General features: G+C 40.2%; 1 protein-coding gene across 1 annotated transcript in view; it reads right to left on the reverse strand.

Annotated features, from left to right (window-relative positions):
* Nucleotides 1-26,767, reverse strand: part of peli1b (pellino E3 ubiquitin protein ligase 1b) — a 50,505-nt gene extending 23,738 nt beyond the window's left edge. The window contains 1 exon segment of the mRNA XM_034682281.1: nt 26,267-26,767. The gene's annotated coding sequence lies outside the window, so the exon portion shown is untranslated.
* Nucleotides 26,768-27,231: the final 464 nt, after the last annotated feature.

Raw genomic sequence — 27,231 nt, forward strand, 5'->3', positions numbered from 1 at the left:
ACAGTCAGAGTAGATATTTAGGCTTCACTTTGACAAGTTGATGGTATTTGATGAAGGCTTTCTTACCTCTAGAACAGAACCTGGAAGTACTGGCTCCACTTTACCTCTCTATGGACAGGCATGAAAATGTGTCTATAGACTCATCTGACTTTCTACCGCAAAATAAATAAATGTATCTCACAAATGTCCGGGTGTAACTGTAACCATTGTGTGCACAATACAATTTATGAAAAGCATAATGCACTACAGGTTTTAAGACACTCCAGTCACAATGTGTTGCCTGCACTTCTGCACCAATCTCTCTGAACAGTCAACCAATCACACCTCCTGTCGACATGCCTCGTGACGTCCTGAGGGGAGAACACTTACAACCAAATATTGAATGTGCTGAACTCTGAAACCAAGAGTGTACTCTATCAAGTGCTGGATCCACCACTTTTGATACCCCGTGAGTGATGGTGAAGTTTCCCATCTAGCCTTTGTTGAGTTAAATTTTGTTTTTGCAGATTATTTGAGGAAAGGTGAGCCTACACAAGCACAAAACATACAGTGAGGAGATTTACACTTGAACAGTTTAACAGCCTTACACCTGAAGTAACACTTTGAGTCAGAAATCACATCCAGATGTCTCGCTCTAAAAGTGTTAGCATTGTGTTAACAATAGATCTATATTCAGTGTCTCAAACCACTGACTGATACAGCTTCATCACAGGCACCGCGAGAGGGAGAACAGGGATTTAAGGTTCGACAAAGTGAAGTTAGCACAAGCAATTCAAATAGGTAATCCAGCAACCTCCTGTGAGCTTAAAGCTTTTCAATGTGAGAGGAAAGCAAGATCAGGGTGTACGAAGGAGGTTTTCTTTAGAATAGAGAGAAGCAAGAAATGTAAAACAAGAGGAGCAGGGAGAGTGTGCAGCAAGAATGGGGAGGTGAAGAAGGGCGTGTTCAAACTTCATCAAAACTGGACATAAGCCTGAGCTCCACCTGTTCCCCTGACAGAAGGGGTTAATCCTACATACTTACACGCACGCCACATTGCCAGTGCATACTAAAACTGATTTAGACTGTGTGCGTGTAAAATCCTCCACTTACATGTGCACACAGTCAGCAGTGTCTGGGGAGCTGTTGGCTGACTTGCAAGGGATTGATTAAAAGTTATGGATCCAGACACAGGAGACCAGCAGACACATACGGGTCTGAGTCAGTGGGCCCTGTTGTTAAAAACACATCTGTGGTGCTGAATTGTCTTTAGATGCAACTCTGCTGTTACCAAGAATTCAAACAAGACAGAATTTGCCTCTGCAGACCTCATGTCTGTTACTAGAGTCACTTTGGTTTACTTAACTCTCCTGTTATGTTCGTTTCTCTGGAACAGCAATTATGTTCCTGGGTCAATTTGACCCGGGGCATTGTCAAGTATCCAAAAGTGTCAGAACCCCAAAAAATCCCAATAAACATATTTTTAATCTAATTTTTAATTCCATTACTAATCATCATAACACCTCTTCTGTTACATGCTGCCCAGATTTTTATGCTGCATTTAGCTGGTTTGGAAGGCATATATTGCCTAAAATAGACTTTTAAAAGGGTCAATTTGACCTGCAACATAACAGGAGGGTTAATGAGGCTTAAACTGTGCATTTTGTTTCATCTAAAATCATTTAAAATGTTACTGAATTTCTTCAATATTGGCATCCTTAAAAACACGTGAAATGTATGGGTGTGAGTTTCTGACTAAGCTCTCAGCCTCTGCAACTCTGCATGACACAGAGCTCACTGTGGCTGTGTGCCAACTGCTGCTTAGCTACAGAGACACACAGTCCTACAACAATAGATCTAAAGCTCAGCGAGACTGACTCCGCAGGCCGGGGTCAGGGCTGGTAACAACGGGCTGCTGACAGCAGGAACAGCAACCTCACACTTACAAAAGCCCTTGTAAAACGTAACTGCAAGGAGGCCCGCATGTATGACACCTGCCATTCCCACTGGCTGTCAACTGAGCACGACACATGACAACAAATGTCCATGCACACAGGCAGAAGCAAACACACACACACACACACACACACACACACACACACACACACACACACACACACACACACACACACACACACACACACACACACACACACACACACACACACACACACACACACACGTGTCTTCATGTTAACACGGAAGCAGGCGAACAGCTGCACTTCTGCTTTTGAATGTATCAGCAGCTGAGCCACAGTGCGACATGTCAACATGTCAACCTGTCCTATTTAGCATATGCCAGAGAGCGACACATAGCCATCCCGAGGGAGTTATCTGCTCAATGCTTTCATATCGAGTTAAAAGGTGAGTAATGCTTGACAGAAGTGGTTGCTGTGGTAAGTCAAAGGGTGACACACTTTCAGGATCACAAAGTCATGACTCTGTGGAAATAAACATCTTAACCAGAGGCTGTTTCTCCATCATGATTTCTGGGTCATGAGATACTGTAACAGGGTCATCCACAGACACACACAGAGGGAGAGTTACAGTACAGTGTTGATTAATCTGCTGGGTCAACTGGATGCAAAGGTAAGAGGAAGGTCCTGATATATAACCAGAAGAGAAACAGTGGCTGTAAAGCCTGCAGAATTCTTTAAGTGGCTCATTTGGCAGACCTTTCCATACCTGACACCTAGATCAGCTGAATTTGCAGATAATGTAAAATGTTTTCAATTGTAATCTCAAAGATTTTAAGTTAATAACTGTCTGTAGATACAATAGGCGTTTTTCCACCGCAGGAACTTTACCCCAGAACTAGGAACTCTACCTCTGAACTAAACCGGAGGAACCAGGGTCTAAATTTAGTTCAGGGGTAGTTATCTCCCCCCTAAAAAGCCCCTGCTTGAGGCGTAGTACTTTTCAAAGTTCCTGGGACTTTCGGTTGAACGTAACGGTGTTTGTGGAGTTTACACAGTTGTTGAAACACAGAGGGAGTTCCTGGACCAGTACCTACAATCAGGTGCTGTGCAGGTCATTAAGATCACTGCCACTTCTACCAGACTTTCAATACGGCTCGTAACTAAGTAAATCTTGCTGTGAATAAAATCCTTGTGAAGAAGAAACATGTGACGGAAAGCATCAAACCACAAGCCAAACTCTACATGACCAAATCCCTCATCAGGCAGCAGGTCAGGGACAGGGACAGGCACGAGAGTTTGATGAGATAGAAATAAAAACTGGGACCTCCTACACTGTCTCACATCTTCATTACGGGAAAGTGGTAATGATATCCTCCTCGTGAAGTGGATCATCAGATCAATAAATAATAACAGCAGCCTGGCACAGGCTCAGAGAGAGTTACATGTATGTGGTGCTACAGAATATGAACGCACAACAAGCTGGACTTCATTATTATATTATTGTCTGCAAATGTCTTCCTCTGTGTTGTTTTTCCTGACACCCAAATAGAAACTGATATTCTTCTGACTGGGCAAATACTACGTTTCAATTCAGCATGAAAATGGATGACAGCGTGTGTTTTTGTGTCTGATGGAGGAAAAACAAGCTCTCTTCTTCTTACTTGTGGCTGCTGTGAAAGATCAAAGTCCTTCGTAAAGAAGGTCATCAGATACCTTATCACCGGCCCGAACCACATCCTCCAACACTTGGAGGCTTTTAGGCATCTTCACACCTTTCATGTTCCATATGAGCGTCTTATGAGCGTCTTATGAGTGGCTGCATGCTGGGAAGGACAGGCTCTCTCTGCTTTTCACTCCTTTTGAATATCATATTTTTGATCTCTTGTGATAAACAGTTTGTTCCCTAGAAGAAACAATAGAGTGCATCAACGTCTCAGTGTTATGTGCACATGAATTCAGTAAATGTACTGAACGTTGTAGCATGGAAGCTTTCATTTGATTTTGCTGTCTCCAGCCCAAAGCTCACTTTACCTCAGTGCTCAGTTCTGGGTATCAGCTCAGATCTGATAAAGTTACAGAAAGCCAAGTCTGAAACCTAAGAAACATTTTCAAAGAACGCTGAGTAATGTCTGCTGTCAAATAAAAACTGGGCAGTGCCCGACTTAAAAGGGACTTCTATTATTCAGCTGGCACAGCAGGATCCCACCTGTGTGATAATCTAGAACAGAAGTTTTCAAACTATAAAGGCGTAAGGCTGCGTGAGAAGAGAGGGGGCAGCTGACTTGGCAGGAAGTACTAAATGTAATTTGTCTCATTTAGCATTATGATCAACAGTTGTTGCAGCGATTGTGGCTGCTATGGCAGTAGTTAAGGTAACTAAGAGGGATGTTCCAGTTTCCCTACACATACGATTTGGATTCCTGAAACTGAGAATCCTCAGATGCAGGGTAACAGTAGGATAAAAAATGACAACAGGCTCTCGGGGATATAAAGGATGCAACCTCAGAACCTACTTTTCAGTGTTCGAATATTCAATACGAGGATGCTTAACAGTATAGGAGAGTTTACAGAAATGACAGCAGCAGCGTCTCCCGCCTCCTTAACTTCCTGCCACACCCACGTCTGCTCTCGTTTTGGCTTAAAGCTGATTGTATAAAAATGGTTTTATCACTTCTCAACAAGGAGGGCAAATCATACAGTAAATGTTATCAGCAAGATACAACCTGCTAGGAAACTAAAGAGAGTCTGCAGACTCCAGGAAAACAACAGCCTGATTGAGCAGAATAGAAAACTAAGAGCTGTCTGCACTTCACTTTAATGCACTTCTCACTTATTTACTCAAGACTTATAATTTGCATACACATTATGAAGTTACATCTTAAGTTAAGTAAATGATATCTTATTTTCCTAAGGATTTAATTTCCTCTCTAGATTTCACTATCTGCTGTGACACTATTCTCTTTAAAGCATGGGTTGGTAGTCAGATTCAGATACACTTTTTGTTATACTGGTTGAAATGATCTTTATGTCCCGATGGCAATCAATACATAATGTGTCCTTTAAAAAGAGCAAAATAAAAGCTGCTATCTACAGCCGGAGTAAACCTGGGAACATTCCAACCAATCCTCACCTTTGGCAGCCAAACTATGAAACCAATCAAATCCCGTCCTGCCATTCTGCCTGCCTCCTGCACATACCTTTCATGTTTGTTTGTGTTTTAACTTTCACTATGATAATGTTTTGGTGTTTTCTTACCGCTGAGTGAAACATGAGTTGACGTAATGCAAAACACAAACGATGTGCTGAGGACCGGTTTTGAATCAGTCAACATCATATGGTCGCGAAGCAGCAGTGCTCGTGCATGTGAGCGAGGGCATCGTTTTGGAGGAGCTCTGAGGTGAGATGGGGAGGGGTTAGACGGAGTCCTGAGGAAATGCTACATTCAAATTCATGCTAGTTTCCCATGACTACCAACTCTAGCTTTAATGTGATGTTCTGTTTTTCAGAACCTTAAGCCAGTTCTAATGTAAATTGATTTGTCCACAGATGTGTTATACTCTGATAAATCATTGAAAACATTTATTTTAACAGCATCCTACATTGTAATGGAGGTGTGATAGTGTATAAGCAGCATCATAAGTCCTATTCTCTTCTTGGAAATCAATTTGCATCTTTTAAATTAGAAACATCCATCTCATTCTCAACAGAACCCAGCTGGATACAAAGTACAAGCATTTGAGTTATGTAGTGTGGATAATAAGGAAGTTAAATGTGAAGCTCAATATAAAAGCATGCTCAGTTGAACTTCCTCAAAAGCTTTCTTTGCCAAATTCCTCCTTGGAGAGGAGCTCCAACCCTCTTAACCTGAGTCCTGTTTGGAAAGCAGCCTAAGTCTTACAGTTCAGTGAAGGAGAAAAGTCATGACCATGTGCTTAAACTCGTGGCCTCAAGGAAAACAGGGGATTGCTGCTGTAGTCAGACCTCAACAGAGAGGCAGTGAGTAGGTCTCTTGGAGGGCAAACTCAGGTGTTATTTTTGGTAAGATCATAACACCACATTTCCTTTGCAGCCATATGTAATCTACTGAAAATACATATTGTTCGTAGTCCTTTGGTTGCATGGCATTTCATCAATCACAATGTCCCTTTACATTTAGACAAATGTGCCTCTAAGCACGCTTTGAAAGAACCAATCAGTGCTCCGATGAAAAGAAGAAACACATCTATAAAACACATCTTAACCACACACACACAGACACACACAAACACACCCTTTACTGCTTTTTTTTTTTTTTTTTTTTAAATAAAAGTGACATTTTTTGGGTTGCCAGTAAAGTTCAGTTGGCAGAGCAGGCTCCCCATGTACAGAGGCTACATTGGAAAAAATGCCCCTCCAAAAAAAAGGAAAAAACTTATTTCAAGGTACTTTTACCTACTTTTATCTGCCAATAGAACAAGTTAAAATTAGCTTGGTACGATTTCTTAAAATAAGACACAATATTTGGAAAACTGATCTAAAAATTAGCAGGGAAAAATTATTTTAAGCAATAAGCAGTATTTTAAAGCTTAGTGTCTCAGAATAAGCCAGTAATGCTAAGAATTAGTATTTTTTCACTCAAAAAAATATTTTATCTCAAAAGTAGGTGTTTCATTGTGTGCATGTAGTTTGAGGATGTATATTTTTATCTGATTTAGAAGAAACAGTGCCTGAAAACTGTAACCCACCCTTAAAAAAAAAACCTTTTCTTTCTTTCTTTCTTTTATCAATGGAGCTGTTTTCTGATAGATTCTCCAATAAAATGCATTTACTTAAATCAAGTAAAGTGTTTGTCTTAAATCAAGATTATCCATCTTCTACAAATAAGATCTCAGCTTGAAAAATGTATGAAATTTAAACTCAAAGCAAGATCATTTCAGATTGTTTGACTTAACAAGATATTTAAGATGCATTGTTTTAAAACAAGTCCCTCTATCTATCTTGCTCAAATGGTACTTGTTAAGTAAATGTATCTTAAATCAAGTGGGATAAGACATTTTGACTAAAAATGAGACAATTTCACTTGGTAAGATTTTGAGTTTTTTCGGTGTACAGTCCTGGTTATACTGGTTGTATGAATGATCCCTGGTCCTGGCATGACTTGATGCTGGATCTGGTGCCTCTTCCCTCATTTCCTGTCTCTCTCAACCTGTCCTATCAAAATAAAGGCAAAAAGCTCAAAACATATTTGTTTTTTTTAAGTGAAAATGTATTTTTCCCATGTCATTGATAAACATACAACAGCATACCAACCAGTTTTGGAGTGAGTGTAGTGTTGGACCCAGTGAAGAGAAAAAAATATGATATACTATCTTTTCAACAAGAGCAACACAAATGATGTCAATTAATCAATAAATATCCTCACTCAAGCTTCTTATTGGTCTTTTCACTCCTCTACGGCAGTAAACTGAATATATTTTGGTGTGCAAAAAAAACAAAATTTCAGGAGGTTGGGCTTTAAGGAACACTGATCAAGAATGTATTGACCCCAAGTGTAAGAGAATTTTGACAAGCTGGAAGCAACAGTCTATCTTACACAAACAAAAAAGGGGTACACTTAAGTGTAGAATTGACTTGTGTCACTATTTTTCATCTATGAACAGCTATCAACAAGTTTTACCACTAAGGGTTGGAGTAGAGGTATCTGCCTTTACAAGCAGGTTATCATAACACAATAAAAATGGTTCCTCTGTTAAAGTCTTTCCCATTAAGTTTAAGGCTGAAGTTAAAGCTCAACAATTAATCTCCAACCATCATAAACTACAAAAAAGCTGCATGATGGTGACAGCATGGGTTATCCCAGACAGGACCTCCATGCAGGAGGCAGCAGAGCCAAGTCAATGTTTCAAATCATGAACCTCAACCACCTGTGACGAAGCCAGCACGACTTCAGCCGGCTCACAGAGACCACACAGTCCTCAGCTCGCGATGATAAAGTGATTGCTCCCTGCCAGAGAAAGATTCCTCATTCATAAACCAGTAACCAAGCTTAGTCAGCCGGAGCTGAACCTGCCAACATTCAGTGAGTGGATGGGATGTATTCAAACCCGTTGACTACAGATGACGTGATGTTACAATAAAACGCTTTTTGATGATATGTTTGAAATATGTTTTGTTTACTTTCAGTGGGCGAAAAAGGAAAAAAGGGGTTGAATGGATCAGCACATCGATCATCCGTTTATGGGCTCGAAGCAGGAAAAGACCGTGAGATTAAAGGCTTCCCGCAGTTTCTTGGAATGTCTTTTATTGTTTTTCTCCAAGTGGTGACTAAACCGGGGCATTATGCAGCACATCATGCAAGAAGGTTTACAGCTGCAGGAAAAGGAAGGACGGCTCAGTCTGACCATAAACCTCATCCTTGTAAGTGGTGCTAGTTTTCAGACGCCTGGGTCTGGTCTCCACTGTGTTAAGTTTCACTGTGGGGTCAGAGGAGAGGGATTGGTTTGCACACTGTGGAATGGACGCTCGATGACTTGGAAACTGATCTGCAGGATGGGTGGGGGGGGCCTCGCAAACCTGACGCCAGATTCTCTTTTTCCTTTTCCATCTTTGATTCTGTCTCTTATCCCTCACCAGAGAGGGCTGATCAATGAACGTGTACAGATGGCGCTCTGGCACTGCAGAACATAAAACGAGAAAGTGAGGATGAGAAGTATTATATCGCCTAGGATATGATATATTTTTTTGTAGTAGTATTCTAAAAATACTCATTGGATTGTGTATTTGTCCTCAGCTGACCGGTCACAGAAATTACCCGGAGAGGTGGGCGTGTTAATGATAGTACAGAGTAGGTTCTTATTGTTGATAATCTTGATTTTATTCATGAAGAAAATATGCAGTCAGTCCTTCTCTCCCTGCACACTCTACCACGCTGCATCCCCTTGCCTTTCACAAACATATTTTAAGTGAAATGTATTGAACAGGTTAACTCAGGACACTGCCTGAAACCTGATTTGCCAAATGTTGTCTGAAATGCATACGAGAAAGAAGCTGAATCCTGAAGTTAAGATAAAATACTCAACTCAACTCATTTTTATTTATATAGCACCTTTCATATATTCAAGCATGCAACCCTGAGTGCTTCACAAAAGAACAGAGACAGAAAAAAAAAGCAGGATAAAATGATACAAGGCTGAGACAAGATAAAGGAACATGATAACAGTTCTTAACAGTTTAATTTATTTATTATTATCCATTTCAAATTTTAGTCCCTTTTATTGTACTTTTTTTTAATTTATGTACTCATTTATTTATTTTAAGTATAGCATCTTATGTACTTTTAATAGTTTAATATTTTAGTTTTATTATTTAAGAAATGTATTTTATTTTGGTGATATTTTTCTTAATTTATTCTATTTTTGGTTGTTTTTATGTACAGCACTTTGTGTTACAATGCCATTGTATGAAAAGCGCTTATAAATAAAGTCTAATTGATTGATTGATTGGTTGATGATGTGGAATACTTAAAAGTAAAAAATTAAATAAATTAAACAAAAATCAATCAATAAAAAGAAAGACAGAAAGTAAAATAAATAAAATAATCTACAAAAAGAAGAAGATAGAACAAGATAGAATAAAAATAAAATTAATAAAATTGACAATGGTCATACAAGTAATAATGCAATCCAGGTTTAAAAGTCTTAAGTTTGCTTTTATAAACACCCAGAAGAGGGTAGGAAGTCAAATTTTTTTTAAAAGAAGTTCCAAATATCTCCTTTAAAAAAGTATGTGTGTGCAGTTTTGTGCAGATGTGTGGTGCAACTACATGACGGGGAAGTGTTTTGATTGACTGATTTATAACTCCTTGTTATTTCATATTTCTTGTGTTCATATATATATATATATTTTTTTTAAATATTTTAATTGGTAACTTTTGTAATGTAACAGCAAGACAAAACAAATACAATCAAACAGGGGCTCAGACATGTGAAATGAAATAAAATAAAATTGATAATATGAAAAATAAAAAACAGATAAATAAATTAATAGAAAACACCTGAAGAAAATGTTAGTTGAGAAATGATTTTAAATGACAAAATAAACGAAGAGAAGTAATAAAATAAATAGAAATATATGTACACATATAAACACACATATGCACCTTGTGTTCATATTTCATCTTCTCGACTTCTGGATTACCCACAGTCTCTTAGGTCACATGTTGTGTCGTTGATGTTAATCACAAGAAACTAACCTCAAAGGCCAGTTTACGGCTCTAGAGTATGTTTTTATGTAAATAATGATCTAACTGGGTAGATGCTATCTGTACTTGATAAATGTCAGCGACTTATTTACTGGCAGAGAGCACAACAGGAAATCACACAAATCACACTAAAAATTCATCTTACATTTATCAGCATGTAAGCCTGTAGATTTTCAGAGAACAGAGACCTGCCAGAGCTCAGTCAGTTACCGGCCAAACTAACGGTTTCTCTTTTCAATGTGAAACAGATTATATAAATACAGCTCCGACAATGTTTGATTAGATGTGTGCGGTGATGATAACTGGAGCTGGCTAATGATCTCTCCATCTCTCTATAGCTGGCAGCCATTCTTCCTGACTCCAGCAGCAAATGATCAGATTCATTTCCATTCACACACCGCCAGACCACACAAAAACTCCAATCCACTGTCTGAAGACAAACCCACAGAGTGCACTGGCTCTATATAAACTACTTCCATCCAGAGGAACTATAAAATCAATGCAGGGCCTGATGACGGGGGAAATCACTGCTGATGCAATGTTATAGAAAATTAATGTAGCATGAATTACATTTATTGAAGCTCAGCTGTGTGTACCCACACAGATAAGACTGCATTATCAATACGAAGCAGAGTGTGAGCTCCTGACATGAGTTACAGAGCTGGAGTGTGGATGAGGCATGGGAGACTACAGGGGCATGCAGCCGGTCTGCTCAAAGAGATTTACACAGAGTCAGCGCGTCAATGCACATACAGAGTCCCAATTCCCTGCCCACTCTCAAGACAGACGCACACTTCTCATGTTCAATAGTCCCTGGAGGGATTCTCCAGTGTGAGTGTGTATGTGGTCCAATATTTACACTAAGAAGGTTGGAAACATATAATATGGCAGAATCACATTGATTGCTTTGGGGGTAGAGAAGAAATTCACTCAGAGCAGACAGACGGTGATGTCCAGGCTAAAGCACACTAGAGACAGAAAGTGTAACATCAGTATGACCTCCAGATTTAACTCATCCTGATGAGCCGGCAGTGAAATGACCCTTCAAAACACTCACACTGGTGTAAAAGATTTAGACTGCATGCTGCTCTAGTTCAATGACAGCAGAGTGCAGCGAGTGCAGTTAAATAAATATCCTAAATAGTAGACACAACATAATATCGTCTTGGACTTTGTGAGATCCTGACGTTTGTTTGTTGATGATGTTTTTCAGCATTTCCTGTTATGTCGATGGCAAAAAACATTGATTATTCAAGAAACACACACTGAAACAATCATGAGTTTCAGCCTCATATTATCATATTTTCACAATGAATAAATTATGTCAACAAAGTGTTGGAAATGGCAAAAGAAGTGCCTTTCTAGACTCCGAAAGTCCTTAGTAATGTCCCAAGTCTCTCGTTAAGAACTATCAGCAGTCTGAACCTGGAGGATATTCAGCTTTTGATCACAAGAGAGTCAGTTTTGAGAAGCTGTGATCAGAAACAGTTGTTGCATTTTTGCTTGAAACATACCATAACTTTTAATCTTTCCAATGAGACTGCACTTAATTCAGATTCTCAATTAGTCTTCAAGCTAAAAGCTAGTTTGTTTCTGTAAAGAGAAACCAAAATAATTAATGACATTTAGTAAGTCCTACAGAAAATGTATGTACTGTAGTGTCCGTCCAGACGCTGTAGGGATGACGAGCTGGTTCGTGAACACGTTGAGCATTAAAGGTGACATATCATGCAAAATCAATCTTTTAATGGTTCTCTACCTGAAATATGTGTCCCTGGCATGTCTACAAACCCCCCGAAAATGAAAAAAATCCATTCTGCCCCTGTTCTGATTTCTCCACCTTTCTGTAAATGTGTGCTGAAACGAGCCGTTTCAGTTTTCCGTGTTTTTCATACGTCACAACGACATCCGGTCTGTATCGGAGTCAGAGCTCGGAGCTTGTTCAGCCCATAGACTGTATAAAATATAACTCAACTCCTCCTCCGTTTTTCATTACCTGCACACATTTGTGCTATCAAGGAGCTTAGGAGGGAGGCATGCTAATTGTAGGCTGTCTTAATAAACACAAAGGTCGGTTTTACTCCTCACGTCAGCTGTGTACCAAGACACACGTCTACATACTGATAAATAAAACAACAAGAAACACAAAATCTGTGACCAATTGTTCAGAAAGGTCCTGCTGCAGGCGCCTCTCCGTCAGGATCAGATTCTGGATCAAATTCAGAGGGTTGAAGTAACGCAGGTCTGTGAGCAGCCGTGTATATTCAGCCAACATGTAAACATTAGATCAACGTGCTGGAGAGCCGAGGCCACATCCACTTCCTGAGGGGGCGTGGTCAGAGAGCTCATTCTCATTTAAAGGCACAGACACAGAAAACAGCCTGTTCTGAGCAGGGCTGGAAAGAGGGGTTTACAGGCATGCCAAAATCTGATTTCAAAGTGGTTTTTTTTAGCATAAACTTCAAAGACATGTTTTGGGGACCTCTTAGACCAATTTATTTTGATGAAAAAGAGCAAAATATGTCACCTTTAATAACCGGTCACTGTCGGCAGTGAGCACACCAACCAACAAAGCAACAATCAATGTTTGAATGAATGAAGAACTTCTCCTGTCTGTCTCTCCTCTCTCCCGTTTGCTTTGAGTTGTGAGTACTAACAATAGCCATGTTTGTTTGTGTGTTGTTAACTTCACAAGGACTGGTTTTGAATCAGTCACGATCATATGGTTGTGAATCAGCTGCGCTTGTGCATGTGAGCGGGGGCGTCGTTTTGTCCAATGGTCATCAATATCAATTGTTATCCAGAACTATGAATGCCTAACACATTGCCTACATAGAGAAGCTGGGGGTCAGTGGGTAGAGCAGGTGCCCTGTGTAATGAGTCCACAGTCCTCATCACACCAGTCATAGGATCGATCCCCAGTCCTATCTAATTACCCCCAAAATTAATGTTAAAAACAGAAGAAAGAAAAGCTGAAGCAGACTTAGTCACTGAGAGTGAACCATTTAATACAGTCATTATGTTTACTCTCCTCTGCACTATATTGACAGCTTTTCACTATCACCAAAAGTCATGATTGTAAATGTGAATAAACACAAGACATAAGGTGCGATAGACAACCTGCTTACTCAGGGTGGTGCACACATGCTCACTTACATGGTGAATAAAAATTTAATTAGCTCCAGCCGTCTGTCTTTTTTTTATCACCCTTTTTACAGAAACATATTACAGGACAGGCACACTTTGTGGTGTCTGGACTCTCTGGGGTAACCATTAGCCTAAACCAGAGAGCTTATAAACCAGTACACAAAGCAGACCACTTCCCCTCCAACACACCAAATCTACTCAGACACTGAAGTGAGCAAGATTTAACCACGCTGAGCTCCTTTCATAGCTGTGACTATGACGGAAAAAAAGGAGTAGTGGGTAACAAGGCAGATTAGAATAATCCACTCGGGCTGGATGCCAAGCACTTGACCTGAGGAAGCGTTGCCACAACAATACTCACACTCATCAGCTATAAACAGCAAGGCATGAAATATGTGGAGCGGGTCAGAAAAAGGACTTGAACATTAGAAACAAGGTGAGGAATGTAAACCTCGGCTGTGTTGTTGAAAGCAGATGTGAACATAGTGAAGGTTGGCATCAGAAACCACCGGGGCTCATGCTTAACAAAACCAACACATGAGGACACATGCTGACATGTTCTGTAAACATTTTGTGGGAGATGAATAGCCAACATATACCGCCCCTTCTCTGCCCTGACCAAGGCGCTGATCCCCTCAGGAGAAATACACAGTCACTTACAGCTTCAAAAGTATGCTAAGTGCCCACAGGACCAAATCTTTCCTGGTGCATGACAGCACTGTTCACACCTCGATATCCATTTCTGAGAAAAAGCAGACCGGAGTCGGACCCTTCGGCGCCAAACTCCTGCTGAGTATTAAATTGACTCATCAAAACAAACTACTGGTTGCTCTGGAGGCTCCTAGCGACGGGCATGTCAGGAGAATCCAGGCTTCAGGAATGGCCCCACCGAAACACGGTCCTGAGTGTGAGCCAGAGGCGCCTTACTGGTGGACATGTATCCGCACAGTGGATTAGAATGCTTGACAGGTTCTCATCTCAAATCTGAATCACAATTAATATGTCATGTCATTAAAAAGTCCCTTGATTCCACTCTCACAAATCTCACATTCCTTACACCTCGCCCCTGCCATGTGTAAGGAATGGTTTGGTTCAGCTGATCTACCGTTTAAAAGTAGTAACACAGGCTTAAGGAGGGATATTACAGCAGTATACAGCAATACAGCCAATAGGGCAGAGCGGCTTTGTGTGAGTATGCATGTCTGAGTGTTTGTATGTGGCGCTCCTGCTGTGTCTTTACACATCCTCCTTCATATGCTTCAGCAACGCCATAACACAACGTGAATCACACACTGGGACATCAATATTACGCTGTTGAGGAGGCAATGTGTGAAGAGTCATTTGTGATGATGGCAGAACTTCACAGTGTGTAAAACATGACTGAAAACAGAGAACATCTCAATGAGAATGTGTTCTCTGATACGCTTTTAACACACTGACAACTACAAGCCAAAAGTTAGTGATGCTACACTATAATGTTAAGTGATATACACAACATCACAGGAGCAGTGAATCATTTATTTTCTTGGTTCACGATTACTCATTTTTTTTATTACAGCATAAGAAATAGGGAAATAGATATGATGATTTTTTCTTTTTATTTTTTTGACTCAGTGTCAAAGATCTTTCAGCCAGAAGTCTAAGTTAAGTAATCTAAGTAAATACGTTTATTTTTTTTTTAAATTAAGTTTGAATCAAGTTTTTCTCCATTTTATGGATAAATCAAGTCTCACCTCCATCTGCTTTTATTGACCCAAGTGTAAGATGTTTTACTTAACCCTCCTATTATGTTCTGAGTCAAATGTACTCATTTCAAAATTCAAAAATCCAAAGTATTTTTTCAGGATGAAACCTCTTCTGCTTGGCTTAATTAGCGTAACCAACATATAAGATATTAAAAATGGTTCATTCACGCATTTGCAACCCCCCTGCATGTTTACACAGATACTGTTTGTGGGTCAATTTGACCCGGCATTAGAAGTGGACCCTAAAGGGAGTCAGAAGTGTCAAATAATAATTGTTTCTTTGCAACCGTGTGGCATATTTCACTCCACCTTCTCTGTTTCTGTTGGCAAACTCCATCCACATTGAGGGGACACTCAGCAGGGGAGGGGCAAAACATATCAAGATTCTTTGCAAGGGAGTCCTACCAACAGTTTACTTTTAAAGTTTTTAACATGAATATGAATATTGATTTAAATGGTTAGTAATGGAATTAATAATGAGATTAAAAAACGTTTATTGGGATTTTTTTTGGGTTCTGACACTTTTGGATAACTAAATATGCCCGGGGTCAAATTGACCCAGGAACATTATTGCTGTTCCTGAGAAACGAACATAATAATGTATGCCTGCAAGCGAGTTTTGGGAGGATGTGCTAGCTTGTGAACCATCATTGGATGTTGTCATGCCATGAAAAGTTTTTAGCATAAGTACTGAACCAGAGATGTGTGGACATGTCTGGGCAAAACACTTAAATGTTACTGAGTTTTCTGTCTCAGTGGGCTCTGTGCATTTCATAACTAACGGTCACTCTTTTCCGTTTGCAGTACAAGTCTGCTGCCTGTGCTTTGTCGGAGCAGCTTACTGGTTTTCCTGGAAGCAACGCTGGGAGGAGGCTAACCGATGACAGACGGTAGGGGAAGAAATAGGAGGGCAGCCGTTCGAATTACAGTCTCATTAATGATTCAGTGAGAAGAACACAGACCGGCGTATGCACACAAACAACAAACAGCCCTGTTGGTTGGACGTGCAACAAGACACAACCCCATGCAAAGTCTCTCGAACACGGCAATCCATAGAGCAGCAGACGTGAGCAATGCATGTGCAGCACACGCACTCATTCACTGGTGCATGTGGAGGTCCACATGCTACCAGTGATATATGTGCAGTCATGCAAAAGGACCTACTGTACACAGACTGTACATCACATCACATACTGTACACACACACACACCACACACACACACACACACACACACACACACACACCAAGTTCTCCTATAGCCATCCCCTGGTTGTAGAAAGTATGCAATATGACCTTCATAGAAGCATGGTTCAGCAGAAAAGAGTGTGTAGGAATCAGTGTGAGCCTCTGAATAATTCCTTCAACTATGCCCGGAAAACACAAAACTTATGTAAATAGCTGTGTATCACTTAGATGCATATTTAGGAAGTTTACAAACAGATTTGCAGAGTTGTGAAATTTAAATCCCTTACTACAAGATGTGATTGAGGTCAACATATATCATTCTTAGGACATTCAGTGTCGCCTTATCACAGCCGTACACAACACCACGCATCACAGCGTGCAGAGGAAGATTGGGATAATGAGCTGTATTGATGGGCAAACTGCAGCCACGACGCTTTGTTTCTTCAGATATTCTCTCTACTGCTTAGCTTTCCGTCACTTCAGCCCTTTGCCAGTTTACATCAGTCTGACAAATGAATGAAAACACATGCCTCAACCTCACTGCTTCTGAGCTGTCTGTGAAACTAGGTGGAAATAAATGCACTTTTTAATCAAGAGGATAAATAAATCCTCTGATTCCAGCTGTGTGATTGATCTCTTTGTCTTAGAGGGGGATGTTATCATCTGTGGTTTCACAGTTATCATGATGTCATGCGGACAGTTTTTCTTGCAGTAAATTCAAGATCACGGAGTTTCCTTAATGGTTACGTGTCTGTTTACAGAGGAAAAATGTTGTGATTGTAATATTAGACGGCTTGTCTGCTTCTGGCTTAAGTTATTTTTTTCCAAACTTAGGAAGGAACTCCCAAAAACAGATTTAATGTCTTCCAAACTCTGGTGTCAGAGTATTTAATGGTTCTGGGTACAGTGTGTGACTCTGAACATGACAGAGGGATACTTTGGACCTAAAGGGATTTTTTTCTCCCATGGTCAACGATTTCTAGAATTTCTCAAGATTGCATTGTTCCGGCCGAATCACACCTCGATAAATATCAAATCATTCTTTCATATCATTTTAAAGGCAGATTGTTTTTCTCCTGAGTGAAAGTGAAGAAACCAGACGGTTTGTTAGCTTGTATCTGGGATTTAGTCGTCTAGTAAATAGCCAAAATCTCCTAACTAATGAAGTTAGTGGCCTTTCTTGTCGAGCATGATTTCACTCTGCTTTGAGCTGGTAGGTTTGTGTTTTCAGTGTTTTCATCCGTAGTATCCACCCCCCACTCGTCTTTTGTACCAGGCTGTAAACATGTTTATTTTCTGCTGTAAGATCGTCTTTTTGAATTGGTGTGTGTGTGGTTTCCGGTACTTCTGGAGCCAGTCTCAAGCAGATCCTCGATGAACAGCAGTTTTTTGCACTTCCACATTGGACTCATATTTTAGACGGAGGTTGCCGCTTGGTGAAGCAGCGTTAAGTCATTAGGCACCATATATCTAGAACAAACTCCTCACCTCTTTTAAATCAAAGACTAATACCTTTTTTATTTGCCACTGCCTTGCTATTTAGCTTATTTTAGCTCGCTTTAAATGCAAATTTAAATTTAATGTTAATATATTGAAATTTTTATTATATTTTTCATTTCAATTGTGCTCTTTTATGCTTCTGATCTTTTAATGTAAGCACATTGAGTTGAAATGCGCTATACAAATAAAGTTGCCTTGCCTTGCCTTGGTGGGAACTAGCTTTTAAGACACACTAGCCCCCTCACTTTCAGTGGTTGGGGGTGTAATCACAGGTTTAAATTTATCAACGTTTTGTCATACGTTTGTTATATTTCTATTAAGAAAAATAATATCCCGATAATATCGTTATTGTTTTATCGCCCAGCCTAGTTGGTAGGTGCATAAGCAACCCAAAGATGTAAAAAATATACATGCTACAGAACAGTGACAGCCTACAACGTAAACTGAAAGTCATTATCACTACGGTATCCAGGAAATTTTTCCACAGTTGTATGCTTGTGGCTAATTCTGTTTAAGCTCAGCAGTGTTGATGTGGGTTACATTTCTCTGGGGATTGAAAGGGAAAAGAGCAGGTCTTACTGTGCTGCACCTACTCATAGTTTGTAATCATTAGCCTCTTGTCCAGAGGATTGAGAGAGGCCAGTGCAAAGTGCTGCATTTACACTGCAGAGGGCGTGAGTTTGGGTTTTGGCGCTGCTTCCACTCCAGACTTCTGGCTCTACCTCAGGACTGTTTTTTTTGTAAATAAAAACAGACATAAGGTTTCTGAAAAAAATGGACTTAATGTTTATTGTCAGTCCAAACAACAGTTCCATGTGTTATGCAACACACTACATTTACAAAGACCAACTCTCCATTTCAATCTCAGTCACTGTCTGCTCTTACTTGTCTCGAGCACAAGCCCCCTCAGACTTCTGTTACTCAACAGATTCAGGGACAGCAAACCGAGTCAGTCTATACATTCACGGAAACAGCAAAGCACCCTGGGGAATTTGCAATAAGTAACACTCTTAACCCATTTGTGTGTGTGTGTGTGTGTGGTGTGTGTGTGTGTGTGTGTGTGTGTGTGTGTGTGTGTGTGTGTGTGTGTGTGTGTGTGTGTGTGTGTGTGTGTGTGTGTGTGTGAGAGGATGTATACACAAGCTGGTGGAGACGGGAAGGTCGGAAGTGAGGCAGGAAATGGCAATCATGCACGATCAGAGGGGAGTAGATAATTACACCTCTGTGTGTGTGTGTGTGTGTGTGTGTGTGTGGTGTGTGTGTGTGTGTGTGTGTGTGTGTGTGTGTGTGCGTGCGTGCGTGCGTGTGTGCATGTGTGCGTGTGTGAAACGGAGCCCTTCAAATGTGCATGTGGAAGGAGAAGGTGCCAAATGATATCTGTAGTTTCAGCTGAAGGAGCTACACAGCAGGGAAACCACAGAGATGGCTTCTTGAGAATCAGACACACACTTCACAAAATGTTTTTCTCGATCTTCTTTATGTTTAACCTCAACAGAACTTTCAGTTTTTGCTTGTAAAAGGGAAGGACTCTGGTGATGTAGAAGGTTCAAAGGATAGGACAGGAGGCTGTGGTTAGAGGTGCTGAAAACAGCAGAACAGACAGGTGAGAAACCGAAACTGAATTATCATTTTTTCACCAGATAAGCAGTATCAATATCGATGAAAAGCATCTGTAAGCACTTTAGTAGCCACTCTGTAGGTATGGTGGCAGGAACATATTGTTTCATTGCATTCCAGTGTTAAAGAACTACCTTCAGTTTCCCTTTTAAAAACCCTCCACTGCTTATATACTGCTAATCTTTTTTCTTCTTAACATAGATGTGACTTAAAAATTGACTTATCTGAATCATTTGAGAGAAGCTGACAGAGATATTAAAACTTTTAAAGGTAAACTAAAAACTTATTTATTCAGTCTGGCTTTTATGTAGGGTATAACAATTTTATGACTTACCTTTAACTGTAATAATGATTTAAATGTTGCTTTACTATTTTAGTAATTTTAACTGTTATCTATTCTATTTTTATTATCTATTCATTAATTTCATTTTTATTTATCTACACAGTTTTATTGATATTTTTAGCCTTAGTTTTATTTTCAACTCTTATCCTTACCCCTCTTAAATCTATTTATTTTAACTATTTGTATTCTTAATTCTGATGAATATTTAATGTTTTTTTATTTTTATTTTAATTATTATTATTATTATTATTATTATTATTATTATTATTATTATTATTATTATTATTATTATTATCTTCCCCTAATAAGTCTTGCCATTGTTTTATTTCTGCTTCTTTCTTGTTTTTCAATCGCTGTAAAGCACTTTGGGTTGCATTTGATTTGTATGAAAGGTGCTATATAAATAAAGCTTGATTGATTGATTGATTTATTACACCAACACCAAGTAAAGTAAAACCTTATAACTAAAGCATTAGTTGAATTATGTTGCTTTGAATGTTGTCACTAAAACATTGCATTGTGGGGTATTTTTGAATTACCTTGCATGATTGACGCAAAAGAGAAACTAGAGAAGTGTTTCTTTTCTCCTCAAATGTGTCAGCACAACCCGGGAAGTTACCAAACATGTTTTCCCTTGACTCCCCCTAAGATTTACAAATAAGGATTCTATTCATAAATTCAGCTGGTTTACCGTTAAAGTTAAAAAAGACCTGAACAGCGTCTCTGTGCTGTAGTCTCCTCCTCTCTTACTCAGGTATTGGCAGCAGAGGGAGAAACCTTAGTGTCAGGAATACACATGGGAAAAAAGTGAAGGATAAATACAGCTGGGAGGAATTAGAGATTTATTCTTTATTTTTAAGGAACACAATGTGTGACCATGCTGACCCTTGTGCACAAACACACACCTAAAATAGCTCTTTAAATAAATACATAAATAAATACAAGTGTCCTTCAGCTATGACAGTGTGATGGAGAGGCACTGAGAGAGAGAAAAAATACACATCATTGCACTTTCTGCATTCAGCTATTGTGCAAAGTGTACTTCATCTGCCAAGGTGCCCTTCATCGTATTTCCATCTCGACTGAACCTATCTTGCATGTGCGTTAATGCTATCATTCTGAGAACATTTCAATAATTAATTCAGATTTTTATGATGCAGATTCTTCAGAACCTGAGTTTACATAAATTATGTAGTAATGTTTGAATGTATTGATATACAGGAAGCATTTCATAGTCACCACAAAACAACATGCTGAAAACAGAGAGACTTGTTGTTTGACAAAGTATCCTTGCAGAGTCAGTTCTATCACCAATTATGTTTCACTTACACTCCATAAAAAAATCTTATGTCACTTTTTCTGTAGTCCTTACACCAAGAAAAAAAGTCCTCTCTGTTCTTCACAACTTTGTCTTGACGGTTTTAATCTCTTGCCTCTTATTTGCAATCAGGATAAACTAAGAGCTAAGCTAACCTAACAAGCCTCTTTAGTAGGGATGCACCGAAATGAAAATTCTTGGCAGAAAAACGAAAACCGAAAATGAGGAAACCAAGGCCGAAAACAGAAAACCAAAAACCGAAATAAATTGTTATGCCAATTATTAGTAGAGAGGCCAGGGACAGTTGTAACATTTCACTCCTTGGATTTGAGATTAAGCCATGCGTTTTCTGTTTGTGTTGCACAGGCATGTTCTAGGCCATTTATTAGCAGACACTTGAAGCTAGTTTGTATAGCAGTTTGAACACCCTGGGTTAAAAGAGCTCAAAGTTAGAGACAGAAATGTCAAAAATGTTACAACTGTCCCTGGTCTCCCCTACCATTGCATTTATGGCTGACTGTGTGCTAACCTCACTAAAATCAAGGATCTCATTGAACCTATCAGACAACGAGGGTGCATGCCCCTCATCTGGTTCAGAGAGACGAGTCTTTTTTCCTGCGCTGTGCGCTTCTCCATCTCCAAGCGGGTTCTCTGCATCCATCGCGGGCTGGATCATTTCTCGTGCGCGCTGCTTTATTCCCACATCCAAATAATGATCTTTATAACGCGGATCAAGTACAGTGGCGAAGTGCAGAGGATCCGAATAGATCTCAGTGAAACGTGTGCTGACAGACTCTAAGAGTGTACTTTTCATTGTTTTCACTCCGTGGTCTGTCTCAACCTCTTTGCTTAGAAGACGCTTTAGTGCTGCAATTAAAGGAATAATGATGCAGACATGTTGGCCCTTATCTAGACAAGTGCATACTGGTCGCGGTTTTTGCTTGCGTTATCACAAAATTCTGTTTCGGCCGTGTTGTTTCGGTGATAAAAGTCTTTGGGCAGAAAACCGAAATTGCACTTTTGGGGCATTTTCGGCCGAAATTTTTCGGTGCATCCCTACAAAAAAAATGAAAAAGGTTAGTATGACTTGTTGAGAAAGAAAGGTGTACTGAATAATCGTAATGGCAAACATACATGAGAGCCAAGCAGAGCGCCTTGTCAGCAAACGCATGTACAACTGATTGATAATGATTCTGACAAGAGAGAGAGTACAAGAACATCTGAGCACATGCTGCTTCAGGCAACTCCATGGAAAAACGCTGGTGGTTTAATGTTTCCCCTTCTTTTTCCTTCCCTACCTTACAGAAACAAGGCCATAAAAACGTGCCCACTGTCTGACCCACTTTCCATGACAGACATAATCTCCCTCCACAAACTTGAGTCTGTTTACCAGCCCGGCAGAAAGTAAGCCGGACCGAGAGAGGAGAGTACCGGGCTCTTCGAGCACAGCGGGTGGAAAGCTGCTGCTCAGCTGTGCTGAAGATTACAAGCACGGATCCCTGCTGAGTTGAGAGACCCTCCCTGATGGAGCAAACCACGACGGGCACATGAACGCACAAATATAGATGGGAAAACATTCAGAGTCAAAACTCCTCTGACATGAAATGTGTGCTGTAACAAGAATTTAAAAGTTGGCAAACACACACACACAAACACACACTCAGACACAGGTCGATGTTATTGTTTTACATCTAAAACGCACACACTCAACCTGAAGATGTTAACCACAACTGCTGGTGTAACAGCTAGAGCTTAATTCTAGTTCTCTTGGGTGAAAATGTGATAAAAGTAACACTCCACCCAGTTCACACTCAAAAGGCCACACGCCGTGAGCGCATAGTGAAGAGCATAACAAGAACAAACTCAAGGGTAAAATGATTACATGCTTCCTCTAACTATTTCTTTATAACACTGCCTTTGCGTTTGATTTTACAACTGTTATCTGAAACAGTATGACCCTCTGAAGATCCTCTGTAAAGTGTGCATATCATGCAATCTGAATGAACATTTAGGGCGACTTGTGTGTTTTCATCATGAAAGGTAAGGTTTGGATATTAGTGTCACCTTGTCACCTGTTCGGAAAAGCCAGCTGGAGTGTCAACCATAGACTGTATGAATAATGGACGTAGTATCCGTGACGTCACCCATCTGTTCCTGAGCGCTGTTTTGAAGCCAATTGTCGGCGGCAGCCATATTGGAAATGTGGAACTCAACCAGGCATAGTGTGACGTAAAGAGTCGGGGTTTGAGCCTCCTAGCCAACAGGTATGTGTTCCCGTTCTGGAGTCAAGTCAGTCATGTATCTATTTGGGAAAAAACTTGTAATCTTAATATCTTCTGAACCGTTGCGTTAGAAAAAAATCACCCCCGTACAGTGTGTGCTTATAGAGAAATTATCTACGTAGAGCCAAGCCGTTTTTATAACCAGGCTGTAAACATGTTTATTTATGCTGTAAAGATCGTATTCTTGAATTGGTGTCTATGTGGTTTCCGGCGTTTCTGCAGCCAGCAGAAAAAAAATTGTAGTTTATAACACATCCGCATGGGCTTTATCGTTTGAGACCGGAGGTTACCCCTTGGTGTAAACACAGAAGCATAGCAATGTCCCCCTGTGGACTGCGTCTGCAGCAAAGGGTTTTTAACCACTTAGAAAGTCCAATCTGACAAACCAATTTCTATTTCAATGTACACAATAGTATTATATAGGGATGCACGATGTTGGATTTTTAGCCGATATCCGATATGCCGATATTTTGCAACTCATTTAGCCGATTACCGATTCCGAAAACTGCATATTTATTTATGACAATTGCTTTCAAACAAAATTCATACAAAAAAATACATCCTACTTAAAACTTGATGCTCTCCCTGAGACAATCATAACAAAACCCACAACCAGGGCAAATTTGGCCAATTCCACATTTGACATAGTAAGTAAAACTAACCTCTGTTCACAGGGAGCATGTGGAAAGTGCGACTGTACAGCAATTAAAGCCAAATTAAATAAAATGGTTTACTCTTTGACAGTAAATGTGCCTAAATTAGTCAGCTACATGTACCTTACAGACTGCTGCTTAAATTCAAATTTAACTTAAAACATGAGCCCAAAATGTGTGCAGCAGCCCATTATTTTATCGGTTAATTATATCGGCTGATGTCAGCGTGTTGGCCGATATCCGAAAGTTAATTTTAAAGCCAATATCGGCCGATACCGATAATGTGCCGATAATGTGGCGATAATATCGTGCATCCCTAGTATTATATTGGCCTTGTATAACCATGCCATCAGACAGTCCCTCTCTTTCTGTCTTTGGCAGTTCTTTTTATCAGCCTCACTGGGTTTGTCTTTCTTTTTTCGGTCACTAAGGTTTCTTAAATAAGTTTGAAGCCCCCTACAGCAGTTTATAATTTAGCTTTGTGTCAGAACAGTCCTCCAACATTATCTTAAATTACAGGTTTTTGGTCTGGCCAGACAAAAAAAAAAAAAAAAAGATTACTGAAATGAAGGTTTTGTTCCCGGACAGGGATGATACAGCATCCAGCCGAGGCTGAGACTAGGAGGCCTCTCTGTGTCCCCACAGACCAGGTTACTACGGATACAGGCAGCGCTGAGCCTCCATTAAGACATCAGAGCTCCCTATGAGCTCCCGTCTGACACCATCGGCTCCGATTTCCTCCCTGAAACTGAGACTCCAATATGTGCCGGAGAGGACACGCACACACACACACACGCACACACACACACACACACACACACACACACACACACACACACACACACACACACACACACACACACACACACACACACACACACACACACACACACAGTCCTGCAGGAAACACACCCAATGCAAATGTGCAAACACAGACTTGAACATGAAGCACTTACACTCTCCCCAGCTACACAGCAATCACTGTGTCCAAAGCACATCCCCTAGAAGATATCACCATTTAAAGGACTGTGAGAACGCAGACTTTAAATAGTTGGCACAAAAAGATTCTGCAGCCTCTCCTATAAGAAGAAGGCGGTTCTGTTTTAGCAGGTGTCAGCATTGCAACTTGAGTCTTGTATATAAAAACTCAAGCTCATTGTTAAGATCTATCTAGTTTTTGCAGGTTGATAAGAGTTGCAACAAAGTTTTAATATACACAGGGCTTCTACAATGCTTGCACAGAGCCTGTAGCTCTATGTTTGGAACTATTTCAAACTACTCATGCACTTACATAATAGTTCCCTTCAACCACACCTTGTTTATAATTCTGTCCCGTCTTTGACTCCCCAGTCATACACACACAAAAAGTAAAGGAAAAATACTTTAAAAAGTTGTTGTGTTACTTTTAAAAGCACTGCAACGCAACACTTAAACAGCTGCAAAGCCTTTCAGAAAGACTCTTGATTAATCACCCTTATGTGACAGGCAAACAATGGGAATAAGTCCTGAGGCAGAGGGAGCTAATGGACATCTGCCTTTACTGTGGCGTTTCAAACACACGGAAGGGGAGGTCAGAGAGATCTCCACCAGAAACCAAATATTTCACTTTATGCTGAAGCAGAAAAAAAAGGAGATAGAGAGGGACAGCAAGGCGCGTGTGTGTGTGTGTGTGTGTGTGGGGGGGGGGGGGGGGGGGGGGGGAGAGGCACAAAGCGAGATGAGAGGGGAGATAGAGAAAGAGGAGAGAGAAGGAGGGAAGTCATTAACTCGCAATCAAGCTTCAGTAATGGCTTGAGTCCGTGCATTTGCGTAATTCCTTATCAGGCAATGTTCCCTTTCTCTCTCGATCCCCCCTTGTGACAGGTCAGCATGCGGACTGGAAGTGATGTAAACTAATACCTGCATCTCTCTCTCTCTCTCACACACTCTCTCACACACACACACACACACACACACACACACACACACACACACACACACACACCAGAAGCTTTATCTCTACAGAGCTTCTGATTTCCACACAGATAAAGAGACAGAGTCAAAACAGGTGCATGAGAATGTGCAGGCAACTTGACAGACTTTGCAGCTGCAGCACTCCCAATATCAGCCCTGTGATCACTTACCTGCTGTGTGCATGACCGTGACGGTACAGAGACACTGATGCATTATTATTTCAGGTAATAAATCAGTGCATGGTCGCAGAGCAATGTGCAGGACAAAGCAGGTGAGCGTTAATAACAATGAAGGTTTGCTGCCGCTAGGTTCGACATCTATTAACCACTGTAGCATTATCAACGTTATGAAGCAAAGTCAGGTGGCTTGTGAACATGTACTCACTACGATATGAATGATGAAATCCCTTTGTTGTCCTCGGTGTGGCTGACAGAGCAGCTAGCTTCCCCACCAGCTGGTGCCTTGCTTCCTAACTTGCTGAGGCTAGCAAGCTAGCTAACGTTCCACCGGCTTAAAAAAAAGGAGATTTCGTCTTAATTTCTCTCCCTTCAGGGCAGGTTTGCCAGAAAGAAAAAAGTGAAACCCGCACCACGTTAAAAAAAAATAAGCCAATGAGGGTTAATGTGTCCTCCTCTTCTTCCCGGAGTTGTGAGTTACAAACGCTCACCGTCAGAGCATACATCCACGGTGATATCTTTTAAATGACAGGCTCTCCGCGGTGCGCTGTCCTTTGTTGTAAGCATCTGAACGTAAACACAGAGCTGCTGATCTGTGCTGCCTGTGCTGTGGCTGGGAGCGTGCGTGTGTAGGAGGAGACCGACGTCGCCGCAATGGATGCTGGGACTTGTGGTCCTCAGCGCAGAGAGCCTCAGCGCTCAAATTATCACCTCACATATAATGTAACATAATCCTCTCAAAATTCTCCATTCATAAAAACAGAATTATGAAATCTCCCATCAAATTTGTTGTTTTTCTAAATGAACTCCAAATATTCCTAAAAACATTGAAAATAATGAAAGGACCAAAACTTGAAATATACAATTCCCTAAAAGAACTGTAAAATTATTCCCTTTCCTTACTCAACTTATTTTATTATTTATTTTCTATGTATGTATAATTTTCTCATTTGCCTTAAATTAACATCTGAAGCTGTATTGCTTCTGTGTCCTTAATGATTGTTTATGTATGATGCTCCTTCTGAATGTGCCCATTGTTGGTTATGTACATCTAAAATAGAACTTCACATATAATGTAACATAATCCTGTGCCTCTCAAAATTCTTGATTCATTAAAACAGAACTATGAAATCTCTCCCCAAATTTTTGTTTTTTCTAAATTAATTCAAATGA

This window comes from Notolabrus celidotus, chromosome 4 (assembly GCF_009762535.1).
Source record: "Notolabrus celidotus isolate fNotCel1 chromosome 4, fNotCel1.pri, whole genome shotgun sequence".
NCBI lineage: Eukaryota > Metazoa > Chordata > Actinopteri > Labriformes > Labridae > Notolabrus > Notolabrus celidotus.